Genomic DNA, 17,616 nt, shown 5'->3' with positions numbered 1-17,616 from the left:
AAAAAATTATTCCACCACCTTTTTGAACAGAGTATCTCGATGGTATGGCTAAGGTGGCTAAATGTAGCAATGTTTTGGTAGGACGTTTTTCATGCACTCATCCACCTCTTTCATAAGTATAACAAGGCCAACGATAAGTATCAACAATATCGACGGCGGTTATAAACAATACACGATCGTAGCGAAGAACGCTGTTGCGTTACGAATACGAACAGTAAACTCTCTCGATAGAGATATAAAGATAGAGTGCATAAGCGAGCTGAAAAATGCGATATTGGAATAGAAAGAGAATGCTGCATAGGGGCGCCTTGTGTTCTTGTCTAATAAATATCCAATGGTAAATTTACCCACGGTAAATATAAAATAAACCATGGTGTGCCAAGGAAAAATTCCGTTTATCAATAAACATAATTAATACTAACTTGCAGCAATAAATTTTAGATTTTTGGAAGCGATGGTGGCATATCTGCATGGAGAAAAAATACGAGCTTGAATCCAAAGAATTTATATGAAATCCCAAAAATATAAAGTCGCAAAATAAAATATGGTGGTGAATCGGTGACAGTGTGGGCCAGCGAGTGGTATTGGAAATCTTATTTTCACGGATATGTTTTTAGATAAGACGAAATATTAGACAATTTTGAAGAATAATTTTAAAGATGATCTAATTAATTAAATTTGCCAAGAATTGATTGCTTCCAACAAGACAACAATCCGAAACATTCGGGAAAAATCCTATTATCGTATAATAGCAAAACACGTTAGTATATCCTCCACAAAGTTCTGACCTCAATTCCTTATTGAACATTTATGGGACGAGCTGTAAAGGAGATTAAGAACTACGAAAATTACATCGAAAAAAGAACTGAAGCACAAAACTCGTGAAATATTGCAGTCTATCGATGTAAATATTACATCAAAGATAGTCTCTTTAATGGAGAACCTTCATTGAGAAGCAATAAAAGCGACGGGTAAATCGACACCCTGCTAAATATTTAACTAGGGATACTTTTCTGAGCCATGATTCACTTCAATTCTAATAATATCATTCTATCTCAGATGTGTGTTTCTCCGGTTATTCCATATTATTCTATATTTGATACAATTTCTGTCCTTTTAATATCAGTTCAATATTTAAAATTGTTCAGAAATGTAAAAGTAGCCTTAGCTTCAGCGTAAATGCACGATTGAATATCCATAAAAATCCTCTCTTGTTGTAATCAATGTTGTAAGAATGTCATTCAAACAAGTGAAACGGTATTTCGCTGTGTCCACACCGCCCACAATATTTTTGTTACAAAACAGGAAACAAGTGGAATACCGTTTCACTGATTTAGATGATTTTTTAATATGTCGTAAAAATCAAAATTCTCAACTATTTTTTCCTAAACATATAAATGGTATTTATATAATAGAATTATATGTTGTAAGTGAGTTGTAAAAAATAAACTTAACAAATAAACAAAACGAAGGGATCAAACAATCAAAAGAATCAAACTTAAAAATGGACTGGAAATGTTAGAACAAAATACAAGAAAGGTACATCATAGAAACATTCAAGAATTTCAAAAATTTGAATACATGAAATATTTATATTGACTGGAACATGTTAAATATATATTCGCAAAATATGTACAACTTGCAAATGCAATTAATAATTGGACCATGTTATGCAAAGACCTACCAGCCCCCAATGATTTAAATTTGTATACATTTAATTTGAAGATTTTTATTTCTGAAAGAAGATACCTTTATTTCTGTTGAGCAGACTTCCTTTCTCCTTGTTTTAGAATGTTTTAATAGCTCAATTAGTATAATAACTCTATAGTTTTTGTGGGTTGGTGTTATTCGGCAATTTCAATTTCAGTATCACATCCTAATAGAAAGTTCTACAATGAAGTCGTCTTATCTTTAACAATTCCATTGTTACTGTTTAAATCGTCATAAAAAGTTTAACAAGCTACCAGAGCGAGACGTCCCATTTTCTGTAAATTTTTAAGTTTTGCACCTGTAATATCGTGGAAATTAAGGATATAAATTTTTCCCGATTACTTACAATTTATTAATATTGAATAAAATATACAAACATAAATTGGACAGAAAACGATGTTTGTTGAACTGAAACTAAATGCGATACTCGTATTTATATCAAATAACTTTACAGTTATTTGGCCACTCTCGTCGCAACGAATCTAACTCTCTCTCTCTCTCTCTCTCTCTCTCTCTCTAGCAACTCGATCAATTCTCTCGACTCTACTCTTCGATATCTCGATCAACTCTGACTCTCGCACACACATACTTTTCGACTCGCATACTCTGACCTCTCGGTCACCCCTTTGAAACACGAAACCGACCTTCTGCTCTAACGTTGTCTATTGTTTTTCTCACATAACTGTAAGAACTAGGTGACTTTAGTCACATAGGCGCTCTTAAATGTAAACGAACCACAGAAAGACGAGGTACACGGTTTTTTCTAATTTCAACCGACCTCTAGTTCAAACTACTTTACGATATTACAAAAGTATATATATATATATATATGTCGGGTTTACATTAGAATTAGGGTTAGGGGCGTGAAACGAATCTTCGTTTGGGTTACACGCTGTCGTTATGCAATACAGAAGACATTGACTAGTGCAAATACGATTATTATAGAACCGGACAAGTAACCGCGATAGTTAGGTACTCGAGAAACTAATGACAACGATTCTAGGTTCAATAACGAATCCGCGGTCGACGGGATGATAGATGAACGTACTCACAAAATCTAAGTCGGAATCTAAGTAAATCTAAGTTGGAATGTTTACTGTCGCGTGTCGCCACGAATATTTCTTTTAAGGAGAGCTATAGAATTACTCGATACCTTTGTTAGACAAAGCGTTCATCCCGTGACCGCGGCTACGTTCGGCGACTGATTGTCGCCTCGAGCCCAAGCTCATTATCACAACTCTCGAACAATTACAATCGGATTGAATAACTACAATTGTTCAATTACAGCTATAGTAGACTCTAGGTTACAATGTTGCGGGATTATCCAAAATTCCAAAGGCTCCGGTGTTCTTTCATCTCCGATATATATATACACAACGCATATATTTTACGCATATATTTTACGCATTACGCATATAGTTAAAGTAACAAAGTTAAAATTACTCGATAATTATTTGCTTCTCCATCATCCAACTCTAATACTAATAATTTTTAATATACATACGCATATGTATAATATGAATTTCTGTATTTCATATCCAAATTACATACCATGCCACACCATGCCGAGCATCTGCTTTAGCAATTATTATTCTATGTATATCTGGGAACCAATAATACAAAAACAATTGCAAAAATGTAACCTAATATTCGTTAAATTATTTATAGTTCTACATCCCTTTTATTGCCAAATCAAATTTTTGAATACATTGAGCTACGTTAAATTATAACAAAATAACGTCCTCTTTATAATACCATCAACATTTCAAGATAAGAAGGCGTCTCGTCGTCACCTTCGTTATAATTTTCCTTTTTAACATCTTGGTGGTGACAAATAAACTAGTGTTTTTATGCGCGAACGACGTTGGTAGCGGGTTAACTTGTATTTGCATATTTGCATTTGCACTTTCCTATCCAATCTTTAAACACCGGAAAGAATTTTGCATCGTGTTCGACAGTACTCTGTCGTATTATATAACCTAGGATTCTATAGTAAACCGATATGCTTTATGGCCCGCGACTCGCACGTGAGATATGGTAAGCCGATACGCTTTGCGACCCGCTCTTTTATCCCGGCCGTACATCCTCCTTTGTCTTCTTATTTCGCGTTCATTTCTATTGTTCTATTTATTAGTATCGGCAAATCAATATCTACAGTGCTTCTGTCTCGTCTATTTCTTTTTCTTCTTACAAAGTTGGAAAAATTTCAAAACTGATGCATCGCGACGACGAGGAATTTTTTAAAGAATTATATGCAGACAATTTGTCTATTTATCCGAGTGGTTTTGAAATGTGTAGTAGTCGACTGGAAAATGGAAATTTACCGGAAAATAGTTCAGAGTTGGATATAAGACCAAGGAAAAACAGAAACGTGTTAATATTTGATAGCGATAGTGACCCCGACGAAGAACGAGATTTCCTCGACCTTGGAAGATTATGCAAATATTTCTGGTGTAACTGTCGAATTCAGTGATCTACTATAAACGTAATTAGATTTTTCCACTTGAAAATAGCCGGTGACCCGGAATAGTGTCCGTTCGAAAGAGTCGATTTACAAAATGTTGGTATTTAACTATCAATACTGACACTATAATTATACATATATTAACATAATATATGGCATGCAACTACTAAACAATCTGTCTATACAGTTACAATATAATACGTTAAATCATAAGCTGCAACTTCATTGCTTTCACGGTAAGGAAATAAATGATTAGAAAATTTGCGGAAACTACAAAAAGATAGGGCAGATGTCGAACACCACGTGCCACGGTAGTTCTATGCCGACATCCATCTTCCAGTGACAAAGCACTAATCTCTTGCTTTATTATATTCTTAAGTCATTACTTTCCCTCTTATCCTTGCAATTCCTCCTTCTGTGTTGTTTGATCTTTTTTCGCTGTCTATGCTATTAAACCTGCTTTCCTTATAACAGTGTACGTATATATACGTATATTCATATATTTAACAATATCCATACTTATATTGCATGCGCAATGTATGTTTGTATTTTACAGGTTGCGACTAAATAACACGCATAAGCAAGCACGAAGCGATTCCTTATGAAAAATACAAAGAAAATATACAATAACATTTTTCTATACGACGCTTCGTTGTCGAGGAAATGGAGTTTTAAAATTTATCAAGTATATTTGAACATGGCTAATTGCGGACTGAATAATCGACTGGACGTTTTACTCTACATACGAAAATAAATCGAAAATGTAGAATAAAATTTTTCCACAAGACGCTCTGATTCTGAGAAAAATACACTTGGAAATTTATCAGACACGTATATTAGACCAATTCTTGACTGAACCTGCTAAGAGTTTTTTTTCTCACAAATAAAGCCTTAAGCGGAAATTTTATTCGACATTTTAGAATTATTTCTGCGTGTACGATAATCTCCTGCTGATTGTCCACTCACAAATGTTGTCTACTTGGCAAATTTTCAAATTTGATTTTCTCGAAACGAAAAATTTTTATTCTGTATTTTCGACTTCTTTTTTCGCGTAGAATCACCCCCTTTCCGCTTGTACCACCAGTTACAAACCATCCTGTATATACTGTTCAAAACAGCGCGGAGGATGCCATAATGTGGTAGTAACAATCTTTCGTGGGTGAAAAGATTTCAAAGATTTTAAAGTCGTCTGCATTTTTGCTAATTATTTGCCCTAATTTTTTTTGTCTAGTATATCAGAACGTGTTGGGACGATTTCAACGACACCTAATACAAGATAGTTCGAGGGTAAGTAAAAATGTAGGCAACAAATTTTACGTCGTAATAAGTGTCCGAAGTAGAAGAAATAGGTTTCTGTTTATATCGATGGAACGTTGGAATCGGCAGGTCGCCGAAATCCGTATATTTTTATCATCTTGGATTACTTGTAGCGCGTGTTGGCAGGAGACATAGTAAAAACTGTAAATAACGATCGACATTGCTAAAACATTTTACTATGAAAGTGAAATTTTCATTTACTGAGCAAGTATGTAGATATGCTGCATGTGTATGAAAAGACTCAGCAGAATCTAGTAACATCACAAGCACTGTATGCTGAACCTTATCCAGATTGCGCCCACCCTTCATGCTGTATGTGTCATATGTAAAAAATTAAGAAACACTGAATGCTTAAATACACGAAATCCTAGACGTCGTTTACAAAATTAGGACAAAAATGAGAAAGAAAATTATTTTGTAAATTGTACATTGTAATGCGTACGAATGATAAGTTTTCCTCCATTTGATCTTATTTAAATTTTAATAATCATTCTTCTCTTCCGCCAAAATGATCATGTTCCAAGTTGTTTGAAGTACTGAAAATGTCACATTAAAATAATCGACTAATTATTTAGATAACAGGTGCAATTTGTGATACTTTGAATGCTGGGGCGTAACTTTTTTGGAATATGTTAAAAAGAATCTTTTCTTTCTACATGCAATATAATATACATTTCTGCAATTATAGAATCTAAAAGCAGCTGCGACTTCTCGCGATTTGCTTAGCTTTATAGACCGAAAGTCATAAAGACGCTCGCTTTGAAACGTGACGCTTTTTCTCATTAAAATTATGTAATGACCTAGTTATTGACCTTTATGTCCCAATTCATGCAAAATACATCGTGTCATAGATAGATCCTATTTTTGCGAAACAATTTTGTTTCGACCAGATATCAGCTTTTTGTTTTTAGATTACTATATTATTATCCTTGCACTATTATCCTAACGTTTAAAGTGAAACGTAAAGCACGATAAATTTCTTTTACGTCAATACTGTTTCGCCGGAAGGAACAAAAATTGTGAGAATTTTCGTAGGTCGCTTTATGACACGCACGTTCAAAGACAAGCTGGTAACTTTCAAGCCAAGATCTTGCCATTCAGAATGATTTCTTTCAACAATCGAATAGTTATCTGCAATATCATTTTGAGATATTCAAAGTTAGAATTTCTTTTCGTTTATAGAATCGCGATATTTATGAATATGCTATAAAACCGATGCTACACAAACTTCATTTTTAATATAGAATAAAATGACACCGAAAAGAACGATTATTTTATTCCCATTAAAAGCGGACAATGCTTTAAAAAAGTGATATTGGACGCTCTTTTTCCAAATATCGGGTTTCCCCATTACATTATAATGTTACAGCAATGAAAGTAATTACGTATGGTTACTCTAATTAATATTCCGTCACGCCTTAAAACAGAATAACTTTTTTAAAATTACGGTAACGACATAGTTTCACTGTCGATATAACTATTATGTACTTGAACTGGGGTGATCGCTCAAGTAACTGGCGTTTCCCCGAGCTGTCTCCACCCATTCTCGTCTGGTTAGTTTGTGTTCTAGCCCGTTACGTCCTTCCCTTTCATCGGCCAAAAAAAGAACTACTACTACTACTACTACTACTACAAATACTAAAAGCGAGCATAGTGACAAAGTAGTAACAAGTATGACTTCCCATGCCCTGGATGATCCAGAGGTTGAGGAGTCATTGATAGTTGTCCTCTTCTATGGCAGTTTGCCGGGTCTCTTCGGCTCATAGCCTCTTCTTCCTTCGGGCGCAATGCCCGCTGAAACTTACATCTAAGCTCGAGACTTTCTAAATAGCAAACCAAAAAATAAAGTACAAAGGTAAAATAAAAAGATAAATCGCGGAAGCTGATCCAAATACTCATGAATGAACAACGATCATATAGCGATCGCTGTCTGTTCGTACGTGCATGATCGAGCAATATTAACGTTCGTTTCGAAAACCACTCGCGATCACGATCGCGAAATTCGAAAAATCGACGGGCAAAGGCAGAGACGATGACATGTTTCATTCGCCCCAGTTTTACCGACGATTATTCGAATGAAATTCTCTGAAATAGATTGGTCACTCGAAAACGCGTCTACCCGACCACAGGTTCACCTCCACTGATTAAACTTGAAAATCCTGATCTGAGAAGATGATTAGTTTGTGTAATTTTTATTTAACGGACTAACGCTCTTTCATTTTGTATTTTACTACTTAGATTCTGATTAACTCTACTTTATTAATTTAATAGTAACTAAGTAACACTACTGTATTAATTTAATAAACCAGAACAAAAAGACTGAGACTCGATCAAATGGAATAACTGACTCTAAATATATTACTAAGAAAGAAATAATCTCAGATAATCTCTTTATCAAAGCACATAATCAAAAATGCAGAAGCAGTGTTCAAAATTATTGCTTTGATTAACTGATATTTTCAATTCTAGTCGAAGTGAAATAAACAAACGCGACTTATTCCCTTAACCTACGATTTATGTTTGAGAATGCCCGTAATATTTACGTTTGGTCCGATCATCGTACTACGGGCTATGTCCGTAATATGTACGTTTGATTCGATCATCGTACTACGGGCCATGCCCGTAGTTGTAGGTTAAGGGGTTAATATTGTCACGATTAATTCATTACTAAAGATCAAGTATATTTGTGTAGATATTTGCCATTTGCAAATATTCATACGGAATATTAACATGCATATTTATAAATAACGCGAATATATTCTCAAGTGTATATGTTTAACTTAATTATTAAAAAACTAATTATTATCATCGCGCTGTGCAAGAAGACCTATCCTAAACTAATAAATTTGAAAAAAAGAGCGTTACTACTCACGGGTATAAAAGATACCCGCGTTCACTATGCTCGCAAAGAATTCTACGTAATATAACCAGTCACCCGTGCCGATTCGGGTCTTTTATCCTACGGCATAATTGAGTGACCAGAAGAACAGAAATGCATGCGACTCACCGTTTGAAGCAGACAAACAGAGAACGTTACCGTGGATGCTGTGCTATCCTAGCGAATTTCATCCGGGAAACTAACATCAGACAGGAACCGTTGAAAGGCTAATAGTAGAAATGCAGACTGCGAAAAATCTGTTACGAAACAAAACAGAATGAGTGATCGCTGACTATTTGAAAAGTTGGAGATAATGAAAAATGAAGGTTTATTAACTTTAGTAACTTTAGCAATAATAAAGATTGAAATTCTAATAAAATTTGATAAGTATAAAAACTGAGACTCTAATATGAATGTGTAAAATTTAAAATAATCTGTAGTATGTTAGTCATTTGTTTTATAATTCGGTATTAAGACTTTAACCCTTATTTTATTTTAACGAAAAAATAACCTCAGAAGATGCCATCCTCCTAAATTTTCAGTCAAATTGTATTTCTTCATAGATAGTGATCAAAGAAAAATGTACAGAATAGACATAACTGAAAGCAAGTATGTAAAAATACTTACATACTTGGCTTTTGTATCACTGTTAGAACACTCCTGAAGAAGATGAAGTTGAAGTAGTGATATGTCTATAACAAAACATAAGATATTAAAATCGGTAACACATAATAACAAACTTGAAACTTTAGCAACAATAAAGATTAAACTCTAATAAATATGTAAATTGGAACTCTAATATAAAAGTTTGAGAACAACATATTCAGTGATTTTTGATGCGTATCAGCCAGTTTTATTGTACTTTAATGTTAAGATTTTAAGACTTTACTTCAATTAAAGAGGACATTTACAGTTTTCTAAATTATCAATCATTTTTATTGTATAATTAACAATAATTCAAACAAAATATAATAAAGAGAACAAATTGAAATACAATATGTAAAACTACTTACATTCTTGAGCTCCTGCAGAAGTTTTGTCCTCTTGAGAGATGCACTCTAATACCGAAAAAGAATATTCAAAAGAATATGAAATAGGATCACATTACCGAGAGCGTTAAAATTATAATCGGCGAACAAGAACTCTAACGTCGCGTACAAAATTATGTGATAAAATTTTATTATTTTCGCGTGTGATTATTTAATTGAATTAAATTATTAGAGTAATAAAAGACCAACGCCGCCAATACGTTACAATATGTTGCAAACCTGACGCAACACGATCCATGTTATCGGTACGAAATAAGACGACTAAATGACTCCTTGTACGTTAGTTTCGCCGAGTAACTTACAAAGTGGGAGGGAGGAGGGAGGGGGGGGGGCCATGAGCCGATGGCACAAGCAGCTTCGCAGTTAACGATCTAAACAAAGAAATGTATACATCAACAAAAATATTCACCTTCTACGAAGCACTTCGTTTCGAATTACGCAGCAGGAATCTTTCTCTACGTCGTGTTTATTCGACCAATCGCGGAGAGACGTAGTCGCTAGGAGAGACGTCAACGGGAGTCGTAAATTCCCGTTACGATTATAACAATCGACACCACGACTTGATCGGTCCCCTGATTTCCGGTGAGATAATAGGGATGATTGAGTTTGTATAACACTGTGATTCACAGAATTATAAATTATATATTTCCAACACTTAGATTACACTGATGAGCATAGATGGATAGATAATCACTTATCGCACGAAGATAAGATAATATATGTACGTTAGAGCAGGGCTCTTATAATTGGATTTAATGTATTAGTGGACGTAGCACTATAAGATATTTAGGAGAGGAAATGTATGCTCGACAATACCGAGACCGACTCTCGCGTTATGCTTAGACTGCCCCGATGGGCATTAGCGGTAGACTTAGTAGTTGACTTTTCCAACGATGTAGAAGAAGTGAAGTTGAGTGATGATGCTGCGTCGGAGGAAAGCTAAGGATGGGTGTGTCTAGCGCACGGGACCATCGGATTTGTTGGTGACGATTTTAGTTAGGAGAGTGAGGGAATAGGCTTCGTTGTTAATTGGTTAAACGAAGGGTCTTAACCGCCCTCGAGAGAAAGTGGTTAGTGGGAGGAAAGTTGCAGCATACGTGAGAAAATCTAACTTTCCCTTGTCAAGCCGTGGTAGACAATAGTCTTTAGAAATTCTTCGGAAACAGACGTTTGTTTGGTTTGAAGGACCTCTACTAGGAAATTCCTGAGATTTATGGAAGATACTTGAGACTAGTGAGGGTACGCAGTGAGTATCCGAAGACATCTGGTTGCCATATTGCCCGCGGTGTGTGGCCTGGGCTAGGTAGAGGGTTACGCGACGTAACACGTCGATATTTACAAATATCGTACAATAATTCGTAGCCCTACTGGCAACATCACAGATACATTTGTCTAACTTATTACCTTAGTTACCTTACTTTATAATTTTAATTTCGTTAAACAAAGCTAGATTGAAACAACAGCATGGAGAAAGTGAAAAATTACTTAAAATTACTGTTCCGCAATAACCCAGTATGCAGATGAAGTCTTAAGCGCTTTTTGAGTGCGTATTCGCTTTTAATACTAATATAAAAATAATAAAAGAGAAACGATATTTATTCTTAAGTGCAAAATGTAGTAAGAGAATAATTTTCTCATGTTTGAAAATTTGAAGTCCATTGATATTTTCTCTATATCATTTTTATTATCACGACGTAGTACCTGAAGTTTTGACCGATCTAATGATTTTTATTCTTAGAAATATCCTGAATGAACGGAGAATTAAGAAATGTGTAATGAAGGATATAAATAATGGAAATTAATTATGGTGGAGGAATCAACGAAGAAAAGTTATTTTGCTAATTATTATACGAATGAATATTCAAAATGTCGCTCAACGACTACTAAACTATTTAATTAACACTAACCTCACCACCCCTAGTCAAATGACTGGTTTAAAAATCTAATTTAAAATTGTACATTTATCGTTATTTCTTTTGTTCATTTAGCTTTACGTGAATTTTTATATTTTCCGATTAATTGATTTCTTAACTTTTAAAACCAGTTATTTGACCGGGCCTGGTGAGATTAGTGTCAAAAGCCAGCCTGAAATTTTCTTCAATTTCTGATCTTCGGTTGATTTTCAGTATTTCGCCTTCGACTTTTCACCAGAAATTAGACGTGACAAACGAAATGCAATGTAAGACCTGCTAACGTTTAGGCCATGTTGCTTCTAATTGCAACGGACTGTCGCAGCGTTAAATTCAACGATGAATTACGATCCAGATGCAAGTATTGATCCAGATTTCTGTATCGAAGAAAGTGTGACACCAATTACCTCTCAGAGAAAAGACATCGACTCCCGACTGTCGGACGCCAACGCCGCGACGCATTTTAGTCCACATCATAGATAAAGGCTTCGACTCCTGACCTTCGACGCATCTCCGGCTACACAGAAGCTATGACACACCTCAGTCCACGTCATAGATAAAGGCTTCGACCCCCGACCTTCGGACTCCTTTGAACACGTCACCTTATCATCATAGCCTACTCAACATACTAAACCCAAAGCGTACATAAACCCAGACTTCACCTAGCTCGAGGAGTACTTGTTCTCCTTCTAGTTGTTGTACAACCCCTTTTTCTCGGTTCAGTGTTTCTCTTGTAAGTGGTAAATCTTATAATAAAGTTTTATAAAGAAAAATTAGTAGTTGGGTTACGACTCAGCCTTCTTGTTATTATCCAAGTACCAACTTTACGTGACATTTTGGCGATCCTGCCAGGATCCATCAACTTCAAGAAAACGAAATTACGCATTTCGGCATACGTGCATCATTGAAGATTGAGGGATCAGCGGACCTCTGCAGATCAGCTCACTTTGCGTGAAAACGACTTCTATGGAAAGCGGACTACGGTCATCGCCAAAACTGAAACTGGTCACGAAAAGAAGAATATTTAGAAGCTTCGAAAGAACTGGATTCTTTTAAATATTATCGTAGTTGTCGCAATAGCTTCGCTAGTACAGACTCCAACAACAGTACAATAACCACTATGAGCAAAAAATCAGAAGACACATCTTCTGTTAGCCCTATGGCTACTGGTATGGATCCAAATATTCGGGCTATACTAGACGCTATGCAGAAGCAGAACGAAAGAAACGAACTAGCTTTTAATAATTTGCATAAATTAATACAAGACGAAAGTCAACAACGCGTTAGAGAAATCGAACTCTTAGGTAGGAATTACGCTGAACTACGATTAGGAATTCAGTCAATCGCTACATCTGAATTCAACTCTATTATAACCGAAGACGCTAGTGCCAGCACTATTCGGAAAAATCAACCACATGTTCCTAAAAAGACCGAGACGAAAAACGAAACGGACCATATAGACAGTGAAGAAGAAACTATAGATTACGACAATCCTACGTACAGTGCAAAAACCTGCTTAGACTTCATCCCTATGCTCAATGGACAAGATGATATAGGAGTAGAAGGGTTTATTAAGCGGGTAAAAGAAGCTCGAGCCGAATGTCGAGAAAGACGCACGCTATTACGCCTCATTTTAACACAAAGAATCATCGGAGAAGCAGAACGTAGTATCCGCCACTCTGTAATCGAAAGCTATGAAGACCTGTTCGATAGCCTCAGAAAATTTGTATCCGTGAGTATCACATCCAACGGAGCCCGCGATAAACTGCAATGTACACAACAAAACTTCAACGAATCGGTACACAGTTATGTGAAGAGGTTCCGACACAACCTCAACGAACTGCTATACGCACTCCAACACGATATTCGCGATCCGATACGTCGTGCAGTCGCTATAGATCTTGAAAACGAACGAGCCACCAAGATTTTCACCGTAAATTTGAAACCCGAAATAAAAACACGCACATCATCTAAAGGACCAAAGAATCTCCAACAAGCACAGGATGCAGCCTTCGAGGCAGAGTTACTTATAGGGGAAATCGAACGCAACAAAAACATAGCAAGAGGAAGAATAATGAATCGACCAATTGCGAGAGCCGACGCCCAATTCCAAGGAACACCTAACGCAAGAAGAAATATCACGCTTGAGAACACCACACGGCCGAAACCAATGAATCCACTTACGGAAAGAAGAGCGATGATGGAACGATCACCGCCCAAATGTTTCAAATGTAGTCAAGTGGGACATTTAGCCAACGCTTGTACCCAACAGCGAAATTTTCCATCAGCCAGCCGAAGAAATTTACCGCCTCCGAGAAATTATCCTATAATGACGGACGAAGAGAGTATGAACCCCGAGGAATACCAAGGGTCAACACGACCACAGGAAGATTGCTTCGTGTAGAGTTCAAGAGAAATGACGGACCAATAACGCACTTAGTCGACACAGGAACCGGGATCAACCTTATTAAAGAAAATCGGGTGATATCGACTGTTTATAGCACGAACAAACCGCAAACATTTTATATGGGACAGAGTAAATACAGAACCGACAAATACGTTCTACTAAAAATATTTGATAAAAGCCATAAATTTTTCATAGTGCCTAAGGATTTTCCGTTAATTAAAGATGCTATACTAGGACTGCCGTGTCTAAGAAAATACCAATACTACATATCAAATGAAACTTTGAAATTAGACGATAACTATTTGCACTTCCAGAAACCCATAGCGATTCAACCAGGAGAAAAGAGGGTTCAAACAAGGACAACAAACGAGAGTATGTTTCTTCAACACTGGTGAGAAAAATCACGAAATTTCCAGTTATATAGGAAACAATAAAGATTTAGATCAAATCGCAAAATTCAAAGCCATTTTGAGGACAAATCATATCGAACGCGAATTTAAAGAACCTATAGAAAAAATACTGATTCACTACATAGACGTATTCAACTTAGAAACGGACGTTTTACCTTGCACGAACTTGACGAAACACGTGATCACACTGAAACAAGATAAAATTATTAATACCAAATCTTATAGACCCCCAGAATGTCACAAAGCCGAAATCGAGAAACAAACGAAAGAAATGTTAAACAAAAATATTATCGAGGAATCGGATTCACCTTACAATTCACCAGTTTGGGTAGTCCCAAAGAAAATAGACGCTTCGGGAAAACAAAAATGGAGAATAGTCATAGATTTCAGGAAACTTAACGAGCTGACAGACCAAGACGCCTACCCTTTACCTGACATAGAGGACATACTGAGTCAATTAGGGAATGCTAAGTTCTTTCCGCACTAGATTTATCTTCAGGATTCCATCAAATACCCATGGATTTAAATTCAAAAAAATACACCGCGTTTTCAACACTGCAGGGACACTTTCATTACAACAGAATGCCATTTGGATTAAAGAACGCGCCCGCGACTTTCCAACGCATGATGGACACAGCTTTGAGAGGTTTAATCAACAAACACTGTTTTGCTTACTTAGACGACTTAATAATATTCGGAGATACCATCCAGAAACATAATCAAAATTTAGCAATAGTTTTACAAAGACTTAGGGAAGTAGGACTCAAGATACAACCCGATAAATGCGAATTCCTGAAACCGGAACTAGAATACTTAGGACACGTTGTAACGGGCGAAGGAGTGAAACCTAACCCGAAGAAAATACAAGCAGTAACAGACTTTAGGGCACCGAGGAACCCCACAGAAGTCAAATCATTTTTAGGACTGGTAGGATACTACCGTAAGTTCATAAAAAATTTTTCCAAAATAGCTAAACCTCTAACAGACTTTAAAAAAAGGACGTCAACTTCCATTGGACGGATAAACAACAAAACAGCTTCGAAACATTAAAACAGAGACTGTGCGAAGCACCAGTCTTAACATACCCCGACTTTACTAAGACTTTTACGCTAACGCTAAGAATTATACGACGACTGAGAAAGAACTGTTAGCAATAGTTTGGGCATTGAAACGATTACGACAATACTTGTTAGGACGGAAATTTATTATTAGAACGGACCACCAAGCTTTGAAATGGTTGAATAATTGCAAAGACCCATCGTCTAGATTAATGCGATGGAAACTAAGGCTAGAAGAGTACGAATACACAATCGAATACGTTAAAGGCAAAGACAACCCAGTCGCAGATAGCTTATCTAGAATTCACGCCATTCAAAAACCCCTGAAGGAACAGTAGCCCTAGATTTCTTACAACATTTTACGAAATGGAAAAAGAAATCAGAAATCCCAAAACGGTTAGAAATGAAACCTAACGATCAATCTTTCTATCAATTGACTAAAACAGAATTAGGAGAGTTTGACGAGGCAATATGGCTGCGGAAAATTAACGACATATTACGAAATAACAAGAGAATAGGCATAGGAGACAACACGTTTGCAGAATTAGAAAAGAACCAGATCAAACTTATGCTTTTATATTTCAACGATACCCGATACCCTGTCACTTTTGCATGGAACCCAATCCAAGAGTTAACCGAAAAAGAGATAGAAGAAATAATTCAGGAAAATCATAACGGTACGATAGGACATTTAGGAATCCAAAAGACATACCAAAGAATCAAAGAACGACACAAGATCCCAAATTTAATGAGTAGAATCGAAGACCTTATTAAAAATTGCGACGTTTGCCAAAAGGAAAAACTGGTTAGGATACGACCTAAAGAAGAACCGGTAATTTCAGACACCCCTTTAAACCCCAACGACAAAATAGCCATGGACATTATAGGACCTATGACAAAAACCAAGCGAGGAAACCAATTCATTCTCTCGATCCATGACGAGTTAACGAAATACTTAATACTAGTCCCATTAAAGACACAACAAAGCGAATCCATTATTAACGCGCTACTGAATCACTATATTTATATATTCTCTGCACCCAAGACAATTCTTACTGACCAAGGACAGAATTTTATTAGCGAACTCGTAACGAAATTTGACGAAGCTTTTAAGATTAAACATATCAAAACGACTAGCTTTCATCCGCAATCCAACGGATCGTTAGAACGTACTCACGCAGTAGTTAAAGATCTAATTCAATTTTATATGTTTAGGGTATAATACAGCAGTTCACGAAGGAACAGGATTTACCCCTTTTGAATTAACGTTCGGAAGAAAAGCTAATTTACCGTCCGCAATTGCAAAAACCGCCAACTTAACGTATAATGATATGTTCTCTCTATGGCAAAAACAGTTGAACAAATATTTGGAGTTAGCGAGACAAACACTAATAAATAGTAAGAAACGATACGCTCGAGATCAAAAAAGAAAGATCGTGTGAACCCAAACAATTTTCAAAGAAGGAGATTTTGTACTAGTTCACAACGCTCACAAAAAAGACAAATTGGATACCGAATGGTTAGAGCCATATTAAATCCATCAAGTCAAAACACCGTATTACGAGATAATAATCGATAAGGTCATTAAGAAAATTCACGGTAATAGGTTAAAAACTTATTTTTCAGGACGCTTATCTCATGCACAACCCTTGTGCTCGGCCTGAAATTAATACCAATCGAAAACAACGCAATTTTCCACGAAAAAATATCTAAAGCTTATTTGTACAATGAGGAAGTTAATGTATATATAGAAATAGATGTAGGTGATATAACTAACCACATCGATACATTAGGAAAACATATGTGAGACCCAGAAACATTGTACCACCTCGTGTCGAGTAAAATCAGAAATACTTTCCTTAACCAACAAGTTTAACAACGTCAAAACGCTAGGAAGACATTTAAGATTACTGACTCACTCTAAAGTTAAGAGAGGATTGATAAACGCTATAGGCTCAATCAGCAAAACACTTTTCGGAACTCTAGATTCTGACGACTTACAGTTGATAGACCAGAATATCGACAAACTATTTAGCGAAGGAAACGAATTAAAAACCATTGTAACTGTATATAGTTAGAATCAGAATCGCCAAGAATACTAGTTTCTTTATTATTTCTGTTTATGCAACTTGTTCAGCAAAGACCGAGTTTACCAATGAATTAGACGTACTTGTATAATTTATATCATATATATTATTATAGATATTATTTCTATTATTATATATATATATTATATATCTTTTTAAATAATTGTTATTTTATTGCAGGAGATCTCAATTTCGAACATATGGAATTTGGCAATTTGCGTAACAATAATCGTAGAGTTTTTTTTATTTAATTTTGTTGTTCTCCTCGGTTCTATATGAACCGAAACGGATGTTATATTTCGAGATATTAATATAATATACATAGT

This window comes from Bombus vosnesenskii, unplaced genomic scaffold, assembly GCF_011952255.1.
Source record: "Bombus vosnesenskii isolate JDL3184/JDL3185 unplaced genomic scaffold, Bvos_JDL3184-5_v1.1 scf7180000016276, whole genome shotgun sequence".
Lineage (NCBI taxonomy): Eukaryota > Metazoa > Arthropoda > Insecta > Hymenoptera > Apidae > Bombus > Bombus vosnesenskii.
This window is presented reverse-complemented; position numbering follows the sequence as displayed.